Source organism: Triturus cristatus, chromosome 11 (assembly GCF_964204655.1).
Source record: "Triturus cristatus chromosome 11, aTriCri1.1, whole genome shotgun sequence".
Lineage (NCBI taxonomy): Eukaryota > Metazoa > Chordata > Amphibia > Caudata > Salamandridae > Triturus > Triturus cristatus.
This window is the reverse complement of record NC_140594.1, coordinates 1,043,306,230-1,043,328,260: the sequence shown is the minus strand read 5'-3', so window position 1 is coordinate 1,043,328,260 and position 22,031 is coordinate 1,043,306,230. Positions and strand designations below refer to the sequence as shown.

Genomic DNA, 22,031 nt, shown 5'->3' with positions numbered 1-22,031 from the left:
TGCGTAAAAATAGGGTCTAGGTGAGGAGGGGGTCTAGACCAACACCCTTGTGGCAGTCCCCTCCCATTCCTATGGACAGTTGTCCATCCATCCTGATTTATAGCAAAGTGGCCAGGGGGATAGAAATAGGTCAAGGGAAGGGCATAAATAGATGCACCTGAGTTAGGATGACTCCAATTGCAAATGTAATCAACTATTTTGGGGTCATCAAAGTTTATTAAAATACAATCCCTCCTTATATTTTTCGCCAAATGGCCAACCCATGGCACCCTCCTAACCATGAGTATCTTGCAGGTTTTGTGCAATGGAAGTGTTCTGTTTTTGTTGAGCCAGTGCACAACCCTGTTTCTTAAAGTTATGGGGGATTCAACGTCGTGTTTACCCAATTCAGCGACCCCTGTTAGGATTACAACGAATGGGGAAACTTCAGAAGGCAAATTTGGAATGTTTTCTCCCCTTGGAGACTGGGATATGTGAGGCCTAGCATCCTGTTTGGGCTGGGTTGTATTAGACTGAGCAGGTTGTATATGGTCAGGCACTACTGAGGGTTTATTGGTTGCAATTAACACCTGGTTATTTGAAGACAGTGCTGGCTGGTCATGAGGAGCAGCCGGGGCATTTTCTGCTCTGGTATTATCCAATAGTTTAGAGGCCCCGAGCTGGTCAGTGTTATTTACAGAATCAATATGACCCCGAAGCCCTTGTTCAATCCTAAGTAGGTGAAGTTCGATCATATGTATTCTTTCTTCTATAGGGTGGAGGAGAGACCTGATTGCATAGTAAATATTAGATAGATCAGGGATCCTTTCCTCGTCCCCATCTATTACATTAGACCCCCCACTAGCTTCTTGGCGCAGCGTTCTAACAGATGATGAATAAACTAGGGGTGCGTCTTTGTTTGCTAGTGCGATCAAACAGAGCTGCTCCGAAGGGGCGGAGGGCATTCTGGGATTTCTCGGATGGCTCACAGGTTTTTGCTTTTTTTTTCCTTATCTTGCCCTTCCCGCCATTCATGGAGGTACACCCTTGCTTATTTTTAGGGACAGCCCCAGGATGCCTCTCGCACAATTGCCTGGTGCTTGGCTCCGGCATTGGACAGGGGGAAGTCAACAATGAGTCATAGACCGTTGATTGTTCTTCCATAGTAACAGCAACTGTCCCGCTGGGAAGCAAATCCAGAGTCGGAGAATCAATGTCGGAGCGTAGATATCAAGACCTTTAGGAGCTTGTTGTACAGGGGAGCACACATTGGCAATATGGCCCATAGAGGACCTTCTAGCTGCCGCAAGGTCCTGTGAGACACGGCGTTCTAACAACGTAATTTCTTGGTCGATCACACAGTTAACCTTAGTAATAAATTGGTCCATAGTTCCAGAGCGGTGGGTGTTTGGCACTCTACCCTTGATATCTTTAGCTGGCATAATGAAGGCAACGGATCAAAATAACAAGATTAGGCACAGTGGGCTTCACAAGTCAGGCAGGAAGTGAGCAGGACAATTGAGACCAATAATCCAATTAACTCCCACAAAATATCTTTTGCAAAGCTCTCATACAAGGGGAGAGATAGCTACGGTACCTTAAGATATATGCAAGAGATGCAGCGTTAGGGGGGGGGGGTCGCCCAGTCCAGTCCGCTCCTGTCAGTGACGGGCAAGGACGGGCCCGCCCTTGGCCCGGGTGAAGCGCGGCCCACGCGCGTCCCGCGCTGCGGGTTCGGTGACCGCCTTTTGACCCCCCCGGGCGCTGCATGAGGATGCAGATGGCAAGCGCCCGTAGCAGGGGATTCTGGGTGATGTTTTCGTGCGCCGTTCCCCTCACGGCTATGCAAATCAAATGGCAGCCCTCCGGCCGAGAAAACACTTCAGAAACGCCGTTCCCCTCACGGCAGGATAGCAGCCTCAAAGCAGTGGTGTCAGGCAAAAGGTAAGCGCGTCCCCACATATAATTGATTTCTGAACGGGTAAATAGATTAGAGAATCAAGCCCATAGTACTAACATGACCTTGCAGAGTTTATTTAGTAGTAAAACGTAACGCAGTCATTCAACTACAGCTTAGCGTACGCTCACAAACATGGCAAACAAGGCAGCGAAGGCACAGTGTGCTGATGTGATTTGCCTATGAATCGTACTATGTGCTTGAGTAGAAAGGGTCACACTGTAGGTGGTGTTTGATCTCCAATTATCAACCTAGGCACCGGACTCCGAATATAATCTTGGGTCATTTAAAGTAACATTGAAATTGAGTGAATGGTTCTAAGTAAATTTACCAAAGCAAGACAATTCCTCTGAAACTTAATAAGAAAGAGCAATAGTATAGTCAGAATAATTGTATCTCTTGAACTCTACTATAGTTATAACTCCAGCATAACAAAACCGCTGATACGTTTAGAGCCTGCTGTGATCAAACCGCCTCCTATTAACAGAGGCCATTACTAACCAAAGCCAGTGAATATTCAAATATTTGACAGAAATAAAAAACTAGTATGTTCAGTGTTTGGCATATTAAGAAATGTGGCATATTCAGAGGTTTGATAGAATTGAAACCCTGATATAACCGGAGCTCTGGCATAATCAGAGCAGGTATTATCAGAGCTCTGATATGAAAAAGCTGACATAATAGGTCACCTCACTGCATGACGCCGATTTCTATACAGGTCAAGTAGATTTATTACCCTCTGAAAGCCATGGACATGTAGATATTTAATAAAATTCTACACCCATGTGAAGTGTATTTTCAATCTGAAGTGCTTTATGAAGTGTAGGAGAGTATGATCTGCTTCTTATAGTTACCTCCACTTTGTGCTGATGTTTCACTGTTTTCTGGCTGGAATCCTGCTATCCAGGACCCCAGCCTAGCTGCTTTCGCTCTAAATTGATTGCATGTACTTTAGGTACACTTCAGATTGGATTCTGGGGTACCCTTATAAGTCCCTAGTATATGGTATACTATATACCAAGGGCATAGGTACCCCAGAGGCATCTCAGGGGATGCAGCATGTATTATGCCACCCCTGGAAGACCATTCAAAATGACACAGCAGGTCTGCTACAGCAGCCTGTGTAAGGTGGTGCCTGCACCCCTTTTTTAGATATAGGTTCACTATATCTATCCTAATCACTGCACATATAAGTCACCCCTATGGCAGGCCTTGTCAATCCTGAAGGCAGTGTGCTGGGTTTTATGTGAGAGGGTGACCATGCATGAGCAGAGTTCCTCTGCAGCTTTCGGAACCTATATTCCCGGGTTGTTTGTGATGCAGCCAACCATATATACTTAAGTGCATTAAAACTTCGCAGTAAATGCTAACTTTAAAACTGCTGCATGTAAACATGTTGGGTTTGGTGTCAAACATCTTGGAATCATACGTCCACACCAGTAACTGGTGTGGGAGGTATGATTCCACCCTACTAGAGGGAGAAATATGACCGCACCGGTACACCCGGTACCAGCTTTACAAACCCTAGCATCACAAAATGGATGCTGCCAGCCACAGGCACGAGTCTGCCCTCCTGTTGCTGGACGAAACTCCGGCAGGGGACAACTGGACAATAGGTTTCCTGTCACAGGGAGGTGTGACCACCTTCCGGACAGGCTTTAGTGTACTGGGCTGGGTGGGTGCACTCCAAGAGTGCTTTGATGTCTGCACTGGGGGCACATTTGGTGTCCCTGTGCATAGTCCAGCTCAAACCGGTTGCAGGGGCTATCAGCCCCTGCTCTGGCGCAAAACTGACCAAGGAAGTGGGTGTAGCCACCCTACTGTCCTGACCCTTCCCATAGGTGGGTCCCCAGAGTTTTTCCCACCCCTTCCTTGGGTATAAAGTAGAAACCCCTGGCTACAGGGCTTTAGATTTAACAGGACGAAACTGCTACAGAAAAAAAGTACTTTAACTATCTACACTACGCTGGATGACCGAAGAATCTCCCTTGGAGTAAAAGAGTTACTCCCCTGCAAGGCAGGCACCAAAGACGCATCTGACCGGTTTGGATCAACGCAGCTCCTGAAGGACTCTGAAGATTTTGTAATACAGGAGGTGGGTTCCTAAGCTTCCCCGAGGCTCTCAGCAAACCGGAGATTCGCAGCCCTCATGGGGACCATGCAACCCGAACCCCTGGACACCGTGCACATTTGCAGCAGCATATGCTTTTTGGCGATCCCTGAGGCTGTGCTTTGGGCTACTTGTAGTCCAGACCCCGAGCAGTGATTCCACCGAAGATTACCGGCCTACACTCCACGAGTGTTCCGTGGGCTGGTATTTTGTGATTCCTCTCGAGGTCCCTTCGCGATCCCTGGTCCGTCGACCTGTGGGTCCCTGAGAAAGGTACTCTATCTTTCAGTGGGCTTGCCTGGTTGCTCCAGACGTGCCCTGACTCCATCGATTGGGGGGGGTGGGGGGAGGGGGGGGAGGGGGGAGGTTTGTCCACAGGACCTTGCTGGTCCACACCCAAGCATCTTTTCTCTGACCACGTGGGTTGCAGTTGCCAAGGCTTGTTGGTCTCCAATCCAGACACTGACCCCCCCCCAGCACTCTACATCCTTCGTGGGAAAGCTCGCCTGTGGACTTTGGTCATCGTCGACATATCTTGGTCCCCGTGGCTGCAGAGTCAAGCTTCACCTCTTTGCACCCGACATCGGTGGGCATTCGTCTACCGAGCCACTGGTCACTGGAAAGTGACCCAATCTCTGTCCCCTCTGTTTTCAGGTTCTTCTCAGCTCCGATCGAGGCTTGGATCACACCAGACACTTTTCTTCTTCACGGCAGCAGCACTTTGCAGCATCACGCCATTGAAAACGACAAAGATTCCCAACACTATTTGACACCTGTGCACCCGGCTTCCCTGGGTTAGGTAACACAAGTACTCCGGTGTTCACATGGGTTCAGGCCTTAGAACCTTCTAAGTTTGAAAGGGTTTGCTCAAAGTCCTCTAAGTGTCCTTAAGCTTTAAAATTCCAACCGCGACTTTCCCAAAGGATTGTACGGAGCTCGCGGCTGCGTTCTCACACTGAACGCGTCCCCCGTGGGTCCCCTGTGTCACTACCTTGGGTGGTTCCTTGGGGTCCCTGCAATTCTACGTGCTCTAGGCACTGTGTCTAGTCAAGTCGTGGTTGTTATACCACTTTCTTAATATATGTTTTGGTCTCCCCCTGGGGCCCACTGTGTATTGTGCTATTTACTGTCGTTCTAGTGTATTAATATTGTGTGCCTTGTTCTCTAATCTCATAAAGAGGTTAGTAGAGAGTGTTTAGTAATAAATACATATATTTTATATCTATACCTTGTGTGGTTCTCCTTCATTCGGTCATTCAGGAGGTTATAATCTGGTAAACCAAGCTGCTTTACATTCCTTCGAGACTTAGCCTGAAGGCTGCTCTCCTTAGCTACCACTAGGATAGTTTTCAATAAAGGTGGCCTTTAACCTAATCATCAATAAGGGTCGTTTGGACTGGTGCAAGGTGCAGACTAACTAGTGGACAGCATATACCAGGCCAACTTCTCACATGAAGCACATCTCGATTCAACACTACTTGGCTATCGGTCGATGTGGGCAAGAAACTAAAAATGTGTTGTCCCCTCTAAGCCAAACATTCACAAATATCACTTTCCTCATTCTGGCAAGAGGTCCATGTCATCCAAGGCCTCGTTATAGTTCTCAAATACACATATACACTATTTCCATGGCAATGCGCTTGTTATTTTTTTCTTTCAACAGGGCATAGCGCTACCAAATACATGACTTGTGATAAGCAGCAATAGCATGAAAAAACTAAATTGGTATTTAGACTGTAGAGAAGAAGCTATGTTCACAATGCACTCCTTTGTAGATAGCACTGTACAGAAATGATTGATCACTTTAAGAACTTCTACACCAAGTCTCACTCCTAATAATGATGATAGCAATCCAACAATGCTCAGCCTATTGATGCAGGAAGAGGAAAAAGAAAAAAGTTATTTGAATCACCACACTGGCAAATTAATATTATGGCAAGTTCCTCGTGTAATGCCTGTCCTGCTGCATGTGTGATCGCAAAGTACTTCACAAACACCTTACGTGGCTTCCTCTTCCAAAGTCAAGACTTGGGTACCTTATGTACAATGGAAAATCTAGAACAATTAAACACTGAAAAGGTCCATATCACAGTAGCAAGTCTCTGGCTTGTGCTGACACTAAACCATGGAGGGCAGTGGATCTACACTGCTCTGTTGTGAGCACACAAAGCTTAGACCACCAGGACTTAGAAGCTCCGAGTTAGCATGCACCGACAGTGTGGTCCAAGTCTTCACCTATAGCTGATGCCTTGGCCAGAAGAGCAGTTGTGACTCAAGCAAGTTAAAAACCAAGCAGCAGAAAAGTCACTGGAAAGCAACTGGGAACACAAATATCTGAGGAGGTAACACGGCACCCTAAAAATACAGCTGTGCTGTGGTATTAACCTGATGTGGTATTGCCAATCAATTCCAAATTCTACATCTTGGAATGAGGGTTATCATGGTAATAACACCAGTTCTCCTGATCTGAGCTACAGAGTGCAAAATATTTTATTTTCACATAAAATTCTTCAAGATTTTACATCTGACAAAATATGTGGTGGTGGAAAGTCCAGTCGATTAGCACAAATTCGAATTCCGATCCAAGCATAAATTTCAAGACAATAACGTACCTTCCACAGTATAGCTATATAGATGTTACCATGTGCTCCAAAATCCTCTATTAGAACTTGCCTCCCATCGCACTATGCGGAAATCCTAAACTAGCTACTGAACTATTATTTACATTTTTCACACCCCAATAGAGCCGATTCACAAAGGGATGTAAGAAGACATAAAACCGCATACTCCTGTGGTAATCTTTTACGTACCTTTACAAGTGATGAAGCATGATTTTGCAAAATAAAATCATGCTTCATTTAATCTACTCATGTTTGTCAGACTAATAAAAACAATGACTAAGTGTGAAAATTATTAACATGGGTGACAAAATTCTAGTGAATAATTGTAAAACAAAGCACACGTTAAAAAGTAGTGAAAAGTTCAAAAAGAAACAATTTGTGTAGAAAAATAAAAAGTAGCATTAAACGTGTATAGAGCGTGTAAATAAATTTTCTTCATGCGAACTAAAACATTTATGAGAGAGAGGAATGAAAAATAATAATAGAAAATGCTTATGAAAATGTTATGCATAAATGTTTATTTTCTTTACCTGTAATGTAAAAGACATTAATTAATAATGAGATTAATTAGAATAGGCTTTGTGGATATATTAGACAAATGGTGAGTCATATGATCTTTTACAAAATTATTGTGCTAACATAAAGGTCTTATTTTCATAGAGAGATGCATTACAAACTCTTATTAAGGCCTCAATACCTTGCTCAAATGTTATTTTCTTTTCTTAAAATGTAGGCCTCTGAAGAAAATGTGTTTTGTCCTTCACGTTTCAAATTGTTGGAACAGGTTGGTGGAGTGGTGCACCGCTTATTAAAACGTCAATGATGGTTAAAGAGTCAGATAAGCCTTAGTAGGTGATAAGTCCCTTTTATTTTCAAAGACAAAGATTAGCCAGCCAACGCGTTTCGTTCATAAAATTAACTTCTTCAGGGCAAATATAGGCGCTCGTCACAATACAATCGAAAAAACCTAGGTATAGGTGGACACAGTACAGCGCGCGGGCCACCCGTTCAGATTTTCCCTGAAGGAACGAGTCCTTCGCATCCCGGCGCACAGCACACAGCGCATTCAGGCCCTTATCAAGGTGGCCCGCGCGCTGTACTGTGTCCACCTATACCTAGGTTTTTTCGATTGTATTGTGACAAGAGCGCCTATATTTGCCCTGAAGAAGTTCATTTTATGAACGAAACGCGTTGGCTGGCTAATCTTTGTCTTTGAAAATAAAAGGGACTTATCACCTACTAAGGCTTATCTGACTCTTTAACCATCATTTACGTTTTAATAAGCGGTGCACCACTCCACCAACCTGTTCCTTCAGTTGTCTGCATAGCAGTTAGCACTCCTCAACGGCAAGTGCTGGAGTTTGTTTTTGTGCACGCACTTTCCATTTCTGATGACCAAGTAATACCAAGGGAACTACATAAGGTAGTGCGGTCTTTGTGTCCGCCGTTGTCCGGTACCATAAACTCACGTTTCAAATTGTTGTATTAGTTTGTTTAGCTGTGCACAAGTTAATCTTAAAGAATTTCCTTTTGATTATTTACCGAATAAACTTGTTGGATGAGAAAGTTACCAACCGACGAGGCGTGCACGAGGATGTGGATAAATGTTGCAAGATGTTTTCCTCCTTCCGTGGAAGGATATCGTCATTGGAACAAACAATGACTTTTCTTCCATAAACTTTGTCGAGCTAGTATGGTCACCTTATTTTGAAAACCAAGGAGAATGAGAAGAAAGTGTGAAGGATACTTTTAGGAGATTGCACATTAATATTTAGGGTATAAATATTTTTGGAAAGAAAATTAATTGGAGTAGCTGCTGCTTTGAGAGGAGAGCTTCGCTGCTGTTTTCTCTCTATGCTACTCTGGCTGGCTGCTGTCTTCGCTGACTCCGTCTGAGACTGTCCTGTGATCTTTGAACTTCATCGGTTGATGATGCTGCTGTAGCTATACCTTTTGGCCAAGCGGTTAGCTTCCTTTCTCATTGCACGTTGTGCGGTGATGCTTTAGGTTCGTATGAAATTGAATTGCATATTTGAAAAATTGCAATGAAATGTTCTCGGTTTGTCTCTCCCTCTCCTGAAATGCTGGTCATTGATACTGTGCTGAATTGTATAAATTGTTTTTTAGATTTGTGATTTATCTGTAACATTTATGAAGAAACTAATATTTGCTAAGGTACACATGTATTCACCATTCATATTCTGAAAAACTTAGATAAAAGTGACTTGATAAGTATTCAGAGTTTGTCATTATTATGAGAAATTATAGATTCGTGCATAATATGACAGCTATTGTTTCAGGTGAATATTATCCTTCTTTCCATTACCAAGTCCCTTTTAGATCTACTAAAAGATCCATCGGAAGACCGATTGTTGGAAGTGGTTATTGAGTTCTTATGGGCCCGAACTGCTAATCATAAAAGAATGTAGTTGATAGAAAATTTAGTGCTATTATTAAGGATAAATACAATTTTCACCCACTTTTGCTGCATCACAGGCCTTGTAATATGAACTACAAAACATCTAAAATGGAAATAAAACCATAATATTCAGGTCATATTAACATAAAATTAGTAGAAACAAAGATTATGCTCTCTCTACTCATTAACTTATAAGGAGGTAGCTTTGATTGATTCACCGTGGTGGCGTATAATGCTGCATAAAAGAGAACCCCTGTACTACCACTTCCCTTGCTCAAATTCTTTAGTGAATCTAGCCCTACGTATTTGGTAAAATGTCGTCACTGGCCAGCACCCTCAAACTCAAAACTCTTGCAGCAGCACTTGTGGAACTAAAGAGTAGATGGTGTTTTTCAGATATGTGCAATGGGGTTGATTAAATTAAAGCACATTGTATGAATCTGCTTATCACACTGTGGCCCTGACACTAAGAAAAAGTCGTTAAAAAAAGGGGCACCTATTAATTAGGTAACAATTTCAGAGACAGTGCTTGAATGGCGACGACCACACATCTATGAAAGGACTCATGGATTCCGATTGAATACTACTCCTTAACATGATGGAAGCGTCCTAATGTGCCAACCGTGGCACAACAAAAAAAGTTTATTTCTGAGAAAAAGAATACAAACGTTTCCATATAGACCAGAGGAACAGAAACTCCGCACCACTCCACTCCGCACTACGACGCTGCATTGTATGCCACTGAATGCAATACCACTGCACTCAGTGTCACAATACTCCCCAACACTCCATGCTAATGCACTCTACACCAGTCCACTCTGTCACTCCATTGTATGCCACTCTGTACAACTCCACACTATGCCAGTCCAATGCACAACACTCTCTGCCACTCCACTCTACACCATTCACAGCCACTCTCCTCTACACCACCAACTTTTAGCCATCCTGAACAGCAGCCATGCTGTTGTACAACATGGCTACAACACATTGGCAAAGCCAATAGCTCTTGCAGAGGTGAGACCTGTTGGCTTTGCCAGTGCTTGTTATGCTAGTCTGGTAACAAACAAGTCGTCAAAAAAACTGGATAGGCAAAGTGGAACACGCAGCGACCTATGAAGTGATAACACAACCCAATACGCCTACTAAAGTCTAATATTCCTATCCAGATGAATAGATAGAATACGTTTATTAATGTATACCGTATTTAGGTTAGACGTGTACAGCGCTTGCGCCATTTACTGTGAACAAACTAATATATACTTACATTGTGTGCCTTCGGATGAGCCTAATTTAGTCACTGGTTTATTTCGTTCTGGAACTTTTAGCTACTGATTTCCGACATGGTCAATCACATATCGTATAAATCACAGCAATATTTTAGCCTCGCTGTTAATCCATTTCCAACTGGGCGAGTGCTTAATGCATGAAGGACAGTTTAACATCCGAATTAAGTCAGCGAGAGGCCCAGTAGCATTAGAAGTGTGCATTACAAAAGTATCTGAAAATGGATGCTTAATTTAAAGAAAAAGGTTGCCATATTTTCCATGCACACATTTCAGATGCTTTTGTCAGCACAAGCTACCGAGTGACGCAGCATCGCTCAGAGACTGATTATAAACTGGAAACCAACCTGGAGCTGTATTTAACAAATTCTACTACTGTTTTATCATTCTAAAATGGCCACCACGTTTATAATCCGCCTGCAAATTGATGAAACAACTCGTTCTCTTTACAGACAAGCTTAGAAGCACAACACTCAAGCAGCAGAAAGATAAAGTTTGTGCAAACAAGCGCCAGATGCTCAAATTTCATCAAATGCAATCTTAATGCTAGGCACGCAAACCAACTTCCATACCTACATATATGTTTGGTAGATTACTTTGTTTAAATGGTTCACGTGCAGAAGCATCGCTAGTACACTGATGTAAGGAAGTACAATCGCAATAGGCGTTTGAAGGTTATGGACGAGAACAAAAATAGCTTTCATTGGTTAGGTCTTTTTTTACCAACACTGAGCAGCCAATCTATGTATGGGGTTTAAAAACATCTGGGAGCACATGCCACAGTGCTCGAAAGCTGTTGATTAAGAATGTGCCCAGATACTCTGCTCCAAATGCCTCAAAACTCTTGATGCAGCAAGAATGACTCTGTGACTAACCCCGAGATCTGGCAAGGCTCCTGACAGACTGATGCATGAGCAGTCAGAAAAGGCAGCTATTTCTCACTTGCATAAATGTTAGATAACAGGACAAGAAATTTTGGTAAAAGCTCAGAAAATGATAAACCCTACTGTAAGGCCGGAATCCTGTGTTTTAAGTGATCTGCAATTGCATTGTGTAATAAAGAATGTTACACAAAACGTGGGTAAGTGGATATTTTATCACAAATGAGAAGACATCTTAACAACGAGCAGACCGGACAAGTTGTCTGTCCCAAGCGTCTATCAATGAACCTCTAGCCCACCCAGATTCCATATTCTAAAATACTACACATCTTCCCCTTTAAAACAAAAAAATACATCTAATATAATCCTTTTTTTTAATTAAATATACAGAACTAGAATACATACGGAAAATTCAAAAGAGAAGGGAAAAGATTAAAAAGGGGAGGGGGGCAGGGGGAGCACAAGTAATTTGTTTTCTTGAAACACAAGAACACTTAAAACCAGACAAAATCTTTTAATTTCATGGGAATGTTCTTTACTCGTGTACCTTTCTTCAACACCACATCATCACACTTCCTAGTACTAGAATTCAAACCTAATCCTTTGCATATTAGATGCTCCCCCACCAGATTCTTCACAATCTCCATCACTTAACACTCCTAAACCAACATTCATACCACTAGGACCCGCAATTTGTTCATCAACGTTACTAGCCACATTGTCTTGATGTGAGACATCCAAATCATCGCACACAAACATCTGAATCACTATTTTACCACCCTCAACTCACAGCCTTACTGAAAACTTCTACCAGTTTCACTGGGTCCGACCACTTAGCATATCTTTTATTGAACACACCACCCTGTTTCATCTGTACCACATCACCATCTTTCAACTTAAACCTCACAACTGAAACTTTTGAGCTACTTTCCCTCATTTTCTTCTGAACTTTCTACCGGCTCTGACTCTTGCAAAATCAATCTCGGTGTCATATGCATTTCTCACCTTCAACCATCACACCATCAATTTAAAACCAGATTTCCTACATGCAAGATCTCAAACAGAGACAACCCTGTAACAGAATTAGGGGATGTCCTACAAGTCAATAAGGTGGCAATTAAAAAGTTCCTCCGTGGTAAACCACTCTTCATGCTTAGTTGTACAATTTCTTTAACCACTCTATTAAAGCGCTCAACTCAACTTTGGGGGTGATAATGGGAGACTCTTTTGTGCAAAACACCACATCTTCTTAAGAAATTCTCCATCGCCGATTACAAATTGTGGACCATTGCCCTATAGGAGTTCTTCAGGTATTCCTTCAAGACAAAGAATATCATCCAGTGACTTGCGTGGAAGTAAGCTTTTCCACCATTTTCAATTCTGGCCATTTGGTGAAATAATCCACTGCTACAATGGCATACATGTCCTTTCCAGGATATAGTCCAAATGGCCCAAAGATGCCAATCTCTAATCTTCGCCAAGGTCCATGAGCATACTCAATGGGACTTGCATCAACAGCTACTGGTTTTGCTGATTTGTCACTTTTTGCACAAAGGCTACATTGTTGCACCCAATTATCGATCATACCATCCATCTCAGGCCACCAGTAGAATTCAAGTATTCTCCTCTTTGTGGTGGACCTACCCATATGCCCTTCATGATCCCAACTTGAAAATAAGTCCTCTCAAATTTAGCGGTGGAACAATTGTCACTCCTAACAATAATTCCCTCCGAAAATATGAATTCCTCCCTGTCCTTGAAAAATGATACCAACTCACCACCCAATTTCCTCTCCTCTGGCCAACCTCTGCTCAAATAAGACCGACCATCCTGCAAAACACAATCACCTTGCATAGCTGCTTTCCAACATTCCTCGGATATCATACCCATAGCATACTAATTAGCATACCAACCATTCAAACCATCCAGAGTATACACCACATCACACTCCCTATCATCCATCACAGCAACTTTATCCCCGACTGGTAACCGTGACATACAATCCGCATGTACATTAGCATGACACGGAACATATTCCACCACACACTGATAATCTTGCAACTTAGCAGCTAATCTTGCTAACGGAGCTTTTAAGGTTCTTCCACCACCTGTAGCGAACATATTTACCAATGGCTTACGGCCCGTCCTCAGAATAAAACTTCGTCCCCCCGCACAAGAACTGGCGATAATGTTCCACAGCCAATGTACAGGCCAACAACTCCTTCTCAATTGTCGAATAGTTGCACTCAGCATTACGCAACATCCTTGAGGCATATGACACTACCCATTCACTCTGCTTATCTTTCTGCATAAGCATTGCCCCTAGACCAACACTGGTGGCATCCACAGATGCTATGTATTCTCTCCAACCACATATGATTTAAAAAACGGTGCACAAACAATTTCTTCTTTTAACAAAACAAAGCCTTCTGTTGGCTGTCCCCCCCACACATTTAGCATTTTTCTTGAACAGCTGCAGAGGATGCACTTTAGTAGAGTAATCCTGTACAAATTTCCCATAATATTCCGTCAACCCTAAAAAGGATAGCAATTTATCCTTTGAAATATGCTCAGGGGCATTCAATATACTTTCCACATGATTGTGTTTAGGTTTAATGCCTTCTTTTCGAAATGTCATGCCCCAAATATTCCACTTTTCTTGTCTGAACTTGCACTTAAGAGTGTGTCAAAGTAAGACCTTTATCCTGCAATCTTTTCAAAACGTTCTGTAAATTCTGTTCATGCTCTTCATGTCTTTTTCTAAAGATCAAAATTTCCTCCTGGAGGCAATAGCCCCACTGACCCCTTCCAAAACATGTTTCATAAGACGCTGAAACATAGAAGCTACACCTGCCAACCCAAAAAGGTATGCATGGATATTGAAACATACCCTCCGGTGTGACAAACGCTGTAAGAGGTCTGGATTTCGCCTGTAATTCCACCTAATAGGCACTTGCCAAATCTACAGTTGAAAGAACAGAGGCACTCGCTAATGCAGATATAAGCTCATGTATGTTAGGGAGAGGATGTTTGTCGACCCAAATCTTGCTGTATAAACTGCGTAAATCCACGCACAAGCGAAGATCACCAGATCCTTTTACAGATCATACAATAGGAGAAACACAAGGAGAAAACTCCAAGGGTTGGATGATTTCCTTTTCCACCAAATCGTTCAATATTACTTTAAGTTTATCCCTGTAGGCCAACAGCACATTCCTCACTTTGTGTCTCACTGGTATTGCACAGTCATTAAGTATAATCCTTTTGAAACGAGCATACTTCCCCAAACATGAAACAAACCTGGGAAAGACGTTCTTATTTTAGTGATATGTTCATCTCCGACTGCCGAAATCACATACACTTGTGGACTTGCATTCTAATCTAATCTTATGCACATTTCTTGTTGAGGAGGCCATCCCAGTATAGCTTCCACTTTTGTAGCAACATACACTTTGTCCCTTGTTTTTCTCCCTCCAAATTCAAGGTCAGCCCAAAAATATCCTTGCAAATCAATGTGACCCGAGTAACCCCCAGCTCAATATCAGGTGTAAACAATTTCTTAACACCCCATTTGTCCTTGAACAACGACTTGCCAATAATGCTGTACCAAGCACACGCGTCGACCATCACCACCACTGGCTTCCCATCAATTACCACCGTGCATCTTGGGAAACCCCTACACTTTGTCCCCAACACAAAATGAAATTGAAATCTGCCTCAGGTTCAACCTCCTCACCATAAGTAATATAATTGACTCTTTGAGAAGATCTGCATACCTAATCAAAATGTCTTTTATTCATTTCACATACACTTTATCCCTTGCAGGACATCCCTTGAAGTTACCCAAATGGTATGAACTTCCATACCTATAACAAGTAATACCACTTTCCTCCCAACACTTAAAGCCAAAAAAAAAAAAAAATGTTCAGTATCTTTCTTAACGGAAGACATAGGAGTTGGTATAGGACCAGTCTGATTTTTCACTACAGACAGGTGTTCTCCTGACGCTCTGACCTCGAATCTCTTTCACAAACTTCTAGGACTTTTCAATGCCCTTTGTGATGTTGATGACTGCATTTAAAGAGAATTCTGTACCAAGCCATAGACTCTCCCGAGTCTTTTTACTTCCCTTTCTGTCAACCATCACTGCACTTTACTTTCTCCACTGCCCCAAACACTCAAATCCTCTGCAAGCTGTGATCTCAGATTCAAGAAATGCCAACCTCTAGCCAACTCCTGGGCCAATGGATGCTGCTTGGAGGCCTAGAGGTGAAAACACAGTCCTTACAATACTGGAATATCCATCTTAAAGCACCTTTTTAGCTCTTAAATTCTGTGCTTGCAGTAATATTGCTAAGTAGCATTTTCCCCACTCACCCCACAACAACTGGCAAAGACTAGGTAAAATACATTTACAGGAGACCAATGGTTAGAATCAAGCACGCGAAGTTCCTGTACGGTGCCTTAGATTGCCAAAACTGTAAGCCAACAGTGTATACTCTTCAGAGGTTACTTTTATAGGCACAGAGTGATAAATGCATCCATTTACCTTTTTATTTTTATTTTGTGCCAGTGGTATAAATAAAGACGTACCATAAGCATTCTGGTATCTTATGATGAAAAGCAAAACAATATTTCTAGCTGTAATTGCACATCAGCTGTAGGCAATATTTAATAGGCAAAGTTGGGGGGGGGGGGGGGGGGAGGGACAAAGAAGAGTCTCTTCATATTCGTTTCTGAATAAGAAACGGCTGAGAGGCCTTCATTACGTACACTGTGGTATCCATGGGGCTTCGAAGATCACTTATGCCAAATTACAAATCTCTGTGGCCTTTACTCCAGGAACGCTACCATGCTATCCACATGGGGTGATGGATGTGCATAATTTCGAAATCTGACTTTTCAGGTCAGGACTTCGGTGTACTTCAATACCTTCTACAAAGTCAGTTCTGGTCAATAGAAGCTGTTCACATCAGTCTCAATTTCAGACATCGTACTCTTAAGTTCGTACAGGGATTACGTACAAACAAAAAACATCATTTATGCAGTGCTGGATGCCTCCCATCTTAGTTTAAAATACCATTGCCTCACACAACTCATTTTACATAAGCTCCTCTTACTTTATTTCAAAAGTCATCCTATAGTATACTTCTGCTGCACTAGATGGAATCGAAATCTTACTGCTTACACTTCTGTTCAGTGACTAACAAGCCACATCCAGCTCAGAAGCAAAAAGGCTCACCAATCATGGAAGCCCTCCGGACTGTCTCTAGACTAGACATTTTCTTCACAACTCCATCTCTCTCTGGAACATATGCCATTTCAAAAGCACCCAAGAGCAAAATATATTTTTTGCTCCTCCTCAACAGTAGAGAAACAGTTAGTCTGCACAATTAAGATTTTCTTGATCAGTCGGAGGGGAAAAACATTGCTTTCACCTAGCCATAACATGGGTTAGGAGAGTGTTACTTGGTTCAGGACTGGACTTTCAAAAACAGCATGAACTCCGAGAAGTAGATGTCCTATAATAATTTGTCTTTAGCCTTATATTTATTGCACAAGATCATTTTTATGGACCTTTAAAGAAATCTGAAAAATGGTTCCAAAAATAATCGTGGATAATTTAAGATATTAGATGGAGTTCCACTTAAGACCACATGGCAGGAAGAGTAAATCACACACAAAATGGCACCAGTTTCTTTAATGTTGAGACAGGTTCTGAGTTCTCATTTCTGAAATGAGAGTCATTTATCTTTTGGACAGCTTGTCAGCAATTTCATGGTGTTGCAAAACAATAGACAAATTATTAGTTTGGATTATATTATAGCTATTTTAGGAGAGACTTAATTTCTACAATGTATCATTGTATGTTTCATTGCTGGAAAATTGACTAAACACATTTTAAAAACTATCCAGATAATGTCATAATTCTAAGAGGTTTGGTTAAGGGGGAAGCCTATAGCTTAAAGGAAAGAAAGCATTAAAAAAGAGAAAAAGGGGAGTTCCAGTAAAACACAAACACTACCATACCAGTTAGTTTTGTGGCAAAGTAGGGGAATAAGAAATATAAATAGCGTTAACATGGATCTTACAAATACTAAGACGCTTGCTCAAAATGTTGCTGTTGGACAGCAGTTCTTAACCTTTTGACTGGCGTTGACCCCCCACAAAAATCACTACTGGAGTAAGGGGCCTCAGCCTAAGTCATTACTACAAATTGAACCTCAAACAGTACATGTACATAAAACCAAGTGTAAATCCAACAAAGGCAGAAATTAATATTTTATTCATAAACAAAAATTCTTACTTTTGATGGGAAGGTTGAAGCTTTTCGAAAATTGGTTTTATTTCTAAAACACAAAGCTATATGCTAGACTCTAGCATATCACGGTCTTTTTTGCTCCTAACGCATGCCATTCTTTTGTTGGGCATATCAGCGCTTCAATGGAGGCCACGAATCGGTCATACTGGTTTCTGTTTGCTGTACTTGCTCTGCTCCCACAAATCAAGTATAAGATACCGGATACATTTTAACCACTAATAAACTCCACAAAACCCACGATCATTTTCTAAACAGAGCGAATAGGCGGCAATGGATGTAAATCGGGCACATGTGTGGCTGAGAGTGGGATGCATTTGCCGCTAAGGAATGGAAGGAAGAAGATGATACTGTACCATCACGTCCACTTCAATCCTAACAAATACTGCTTATTCTGGAGTTTAAAAGCTGTTAGAGCGCCCATCCCTCTCAAACTGCTGCCAGTGGGGTCTGGTCAGCAACAGGATCTGGTCAGCAACATAAACAGAATTCTATGCAGAGGTACATGGAAACTTATTCTGCTCATTTACTTGCAAATTAATAATCGAAGATATTTTAGATAAGTCTCACTGTGCAATCACAAAATTTTTCACGTTTTTTCTCGAAACAGATCTAAGAAAGGGATTTTAAAGCCATGACCGTTTAAAGACTAGCATATGAAAGAAGTCGGTGTAGCTGCACGAAGTTAGCATAGGAGTGTGTGTGATGTTGATATTTTTGTAGCCCTCAACAGCGGACTTCAGCTTCCGAGTGCCGACACATAGATTCATAGGTATGCAGACAGAGGAAACGCGCTTAAGTATTTAAAGCCATTTGGGAATGCAAGACCTCAGGCATTTCCATCGCTGACAGCGAGCACAAGAGAAGGCTGTGTAAAAATATACACATCACAGCTGGCCTACTTATACTTGACTCTTATTTTTAGGCACTGTGGCAAACTTACTGCATCTTTGTATAGTTAACTGCGTCGAAACAGCACCTACAGTCTACTTAAAAAATAAAGAGAGATCTCACACGAGACCTGTACATTTCACCAATGCAGAATATCACTCACTTTTGAACAAATACAGCTTTTTGTGTAGTGGGTTCTGATACCAAAAATATCAAAGCTGCACCACTTCTTTATAATTTATTACCATTACCGAGCTGGTGCGCATCTAAAAATACTAAACTTATCCGCTATCTGCATTGCTTTGCTCATCTAGGATCAGATACAGTAGTAAAGCTTCTGGTAAATCTTTTAACCTCAGTCAATGCTCTCTGCCCTGAAATTAGCTATAAGGTAAGCCTAGATATCCACAACAATTACAGCAATGGGCAAGGACTTATTTGTCAGACTTTCTCCACTAAACTACTGCAGAGTACAATTATAAGATAGGACAAAGAAACTTCTTTACATGAATTAAACAGTGAACATGCCTTATGTGTTTACACCACTGCCCTAAACAACTTTCAAGATTTGCATCAAATTGTATATATGAAACACAAAGAGGCACCAGTCGTCAATGATACCAAAACACTTAAACCCTTCGATGCCAGGCCCCTCGCCCCCCATGGCCACGCCATTTTTTGGCTATTTGGGGTAGTTTGCGCTTAGGCCCCTATATCTTTTTGTCCATATAAGGTATCCACGCCAAATTTGCGTCCTTTTCTTCCAACATGTTGAGCATTCTAAAGGGACCCAGGGTTTGTGGATTCCCCTGGACAAGACTGAGAAGTTGGGCAAAATATAGCTACATTTTGGGGGGTTTTTTGGGGGGGGAAAAGAGTTGCAGAAGACAGCATCTGGTTGTTCCCTGCAAATGGTGTCAACGAAGGGTTTGTGGTGCTAAAATGACCATCCTCCCAGCTTTCAGGAACAGGCAGACTTTTGTCAGAAAACCAACATTTTATACACAGTTTTGGCATTTTACTGGGACACAGCCTATTTTTCATATTTTTTGTCCTTTTAACCTCCTTCCAGTTAGTGGTAGGAATGGGTGTGAAACCAATAATAGAACCCGGAAAGCTATACATTTCTGAAAAGACGACAACATTCTGAATGCAGCAAGGGGTAATTTGTGTAGACCCTTCAGAGTTTTCTTATAAAAAGTAAGAGTTGAAATAAAAATATATTGAAATTGAGTTGAAACAAAACCAGCTATTTGTGCCTACATTTTCACCTATCACTTCTAACTATGGTAGATTTTTTGAAAGCAATATACCGTCACGTCCCATGGACCCTTCTGGTTGCGGGAATATATATCGGGCTTCTAGGTTCACCAAGAATCCGAGGTACTCTGAGCCAATAACTGAGCTGCACCTTGCAATGGTTTTTCATTGTGGAGAGCAATTCATTTGGTAAAATATAAAGAGTAAAAAGTAGGTATCTAGGAAACCTATGCATTTCCGAAATAGGAACAATAATATGGAGTTTAGAAGCAGTGGTTATTTGCACATCTCTGAATTTGTGGGTAGCCATACTAGCATGTGAATTAGGAGGCATTTTTCAAAATGACTTTTTCTTTACACATCGTCTTACATTTGGAAGGCAGAAATGCATAGAAAGGCAAGTTGTAATGACACTTGTTCTACTATTCTCTGTTCCCCTAAGTCTCCCGATAAAAACGGTACCTCACATGTGTGGGTATTCCTAGTGCACGCAACAGGAAATGGGTCAAAATGCAACATGGAGATGTCACATTTTTCAACTGGAAACTGACACTTCTTTGCAATATGCATAGCTGTAGATTTTGAGCCCTAGCTCAGCCAGCGCCTAGAGAAACTTGCAAACCTGAACATTTCTGAAAACTAGGCACCCAGGCGAATCCAGGATGGGGTGACCTGTGCGGCTCTCACCAAGTTCTGATACCGGGAAACCCTTGCAAACCTCAGTTTGTAAAAAAGAAAAAAAAAATTAATAACATATTTTCCTCACATTTCTGTGATGTAAGGCTCTAGAATCCGCAGGGAGCCACAAACTTACACCCACCCAGCATTCCCCCCAGTCTCCTGATAAAAATAGCACCTCACTTGTGTGGGTAGGCCTAGGGCCACGGCCCAAAACGTACTGTGGAGACTTTAAAATGATCTATCACAAAAAGACATGGTTTTGCGAGTGAGTCACCTGCGCTTTTGATCCCGGGATTGGCGGCCATCTAGGGAAACCTACCAAACTCAGACATTTCTGAAAACACACCCGGGGGAGTACAAGGAGGTGTGGCTTGCATGGATTCCCCCAACGTTTTAGGTCTTACCTAGAATCTGCTGCAAACCTCACATTTGCACACAAAAAAATGCCATTTTCCTCACATTTGTGTGTAAAGTTGTGGGATCACTGGCCGACACAAATTTCCTCCCACCCAGCGTTCCCCCAGGTCTCCTGATAAAAATGGTACCTCACTTGTATGGGTGGGCCAAGTGCCCACGTCAGGGAGCAGAGGGATTTCTTAATAGCGTACTTTGGACATAACGGTTACATCCTTGGCACTGGAGCGCCACAGCCTTGGACGTCACATAACCATTACGTCCAAGGCATGTAAGGGGTTAAAAGACAGGCAAAAAACGACATTCTCGAGGCATCCATTAGAGTACTACCCCAACATGCACAGCCTGCAATTTAAAATTTAAAAAAGACCTATCGTAGAGGGCTACCCATCTCATGCATTAGCAAATCATGGTCCTCCTGTAAACAACAAAACCATTGACATAACCCAACACGACAAAGACACGATCACCTGCAACATTAACTGACTTCAGACAGCAGACACCTAGCTACAAACAGACGTTAATACTCACCAAGTCCTGGGTCAACTGAGTCAGTATTAAGTCTTTAATGTATCGAGTCAGCCCAGTCATGACTGCCATGTTCAACCAATGCATCCAAAACCATGGAACATTGGATTCTACATTAGAGAATCTAAAGCATGGTTAGACATTATGTTCCCTCTGGACTCTAACAAATATAGTAAGCTGCATATGGAAGACATGCTAAGCAACTGATCAATTCTACTGTACACGCTGCAACCACAGCTCACTGAGCACAGCCTGGGCTCTTCGGGCTTGTCCTGCAGTTTTCTAATTTTGAGGACAGGATCTACTCTTCAGTGACACCCCACCCTACAAACCATGCCTGTGGCCTGGAATGCTCTCCCAACACTTTTATTGCTGCCTTGAAAAGTTTTATGGGGCAGAGAATATTTGGTGTCTAGCTCAGAGCAAAACAGTTACCATGGCAAACTGTGGCTTCATTGTCTAGACGATCCAGTGGTGGAACAAAACAATTAAATGTTATTTTTAAGCCTTTCGCACAATTGTATTACATACAAAATATGAGCTCCGAGTACTATTGGATAGCTTTCAGGTCTTAATTTTATAAGCATCATTAAGTCAAAGCTTGCCAAACGGATCAACTTAGATCTACAAAAACGGACACGGTAAACAGGTAAAAAGGTAAAAAGTGCTCCCTTGTCCCAACAGATGG

At 42.1% G+C, this 22,031-nt stretch overlaps 1 protein-coding gene across 11 annotated transcripts in view; it reads right to left on the bottom strand.

Annotated features, from left to right (window-relative positions):
• DLG1 (discs large MAGUK scaffold protein 1) overlaps positions 1-22,031 on the bottom strand; it is a 1,320,486-nt gene that overhangs the window by 1,210,462 nt on the left and 87,993 nt on the right. The gene's annotated exons all lie outside the window — the stretch shown is intronic.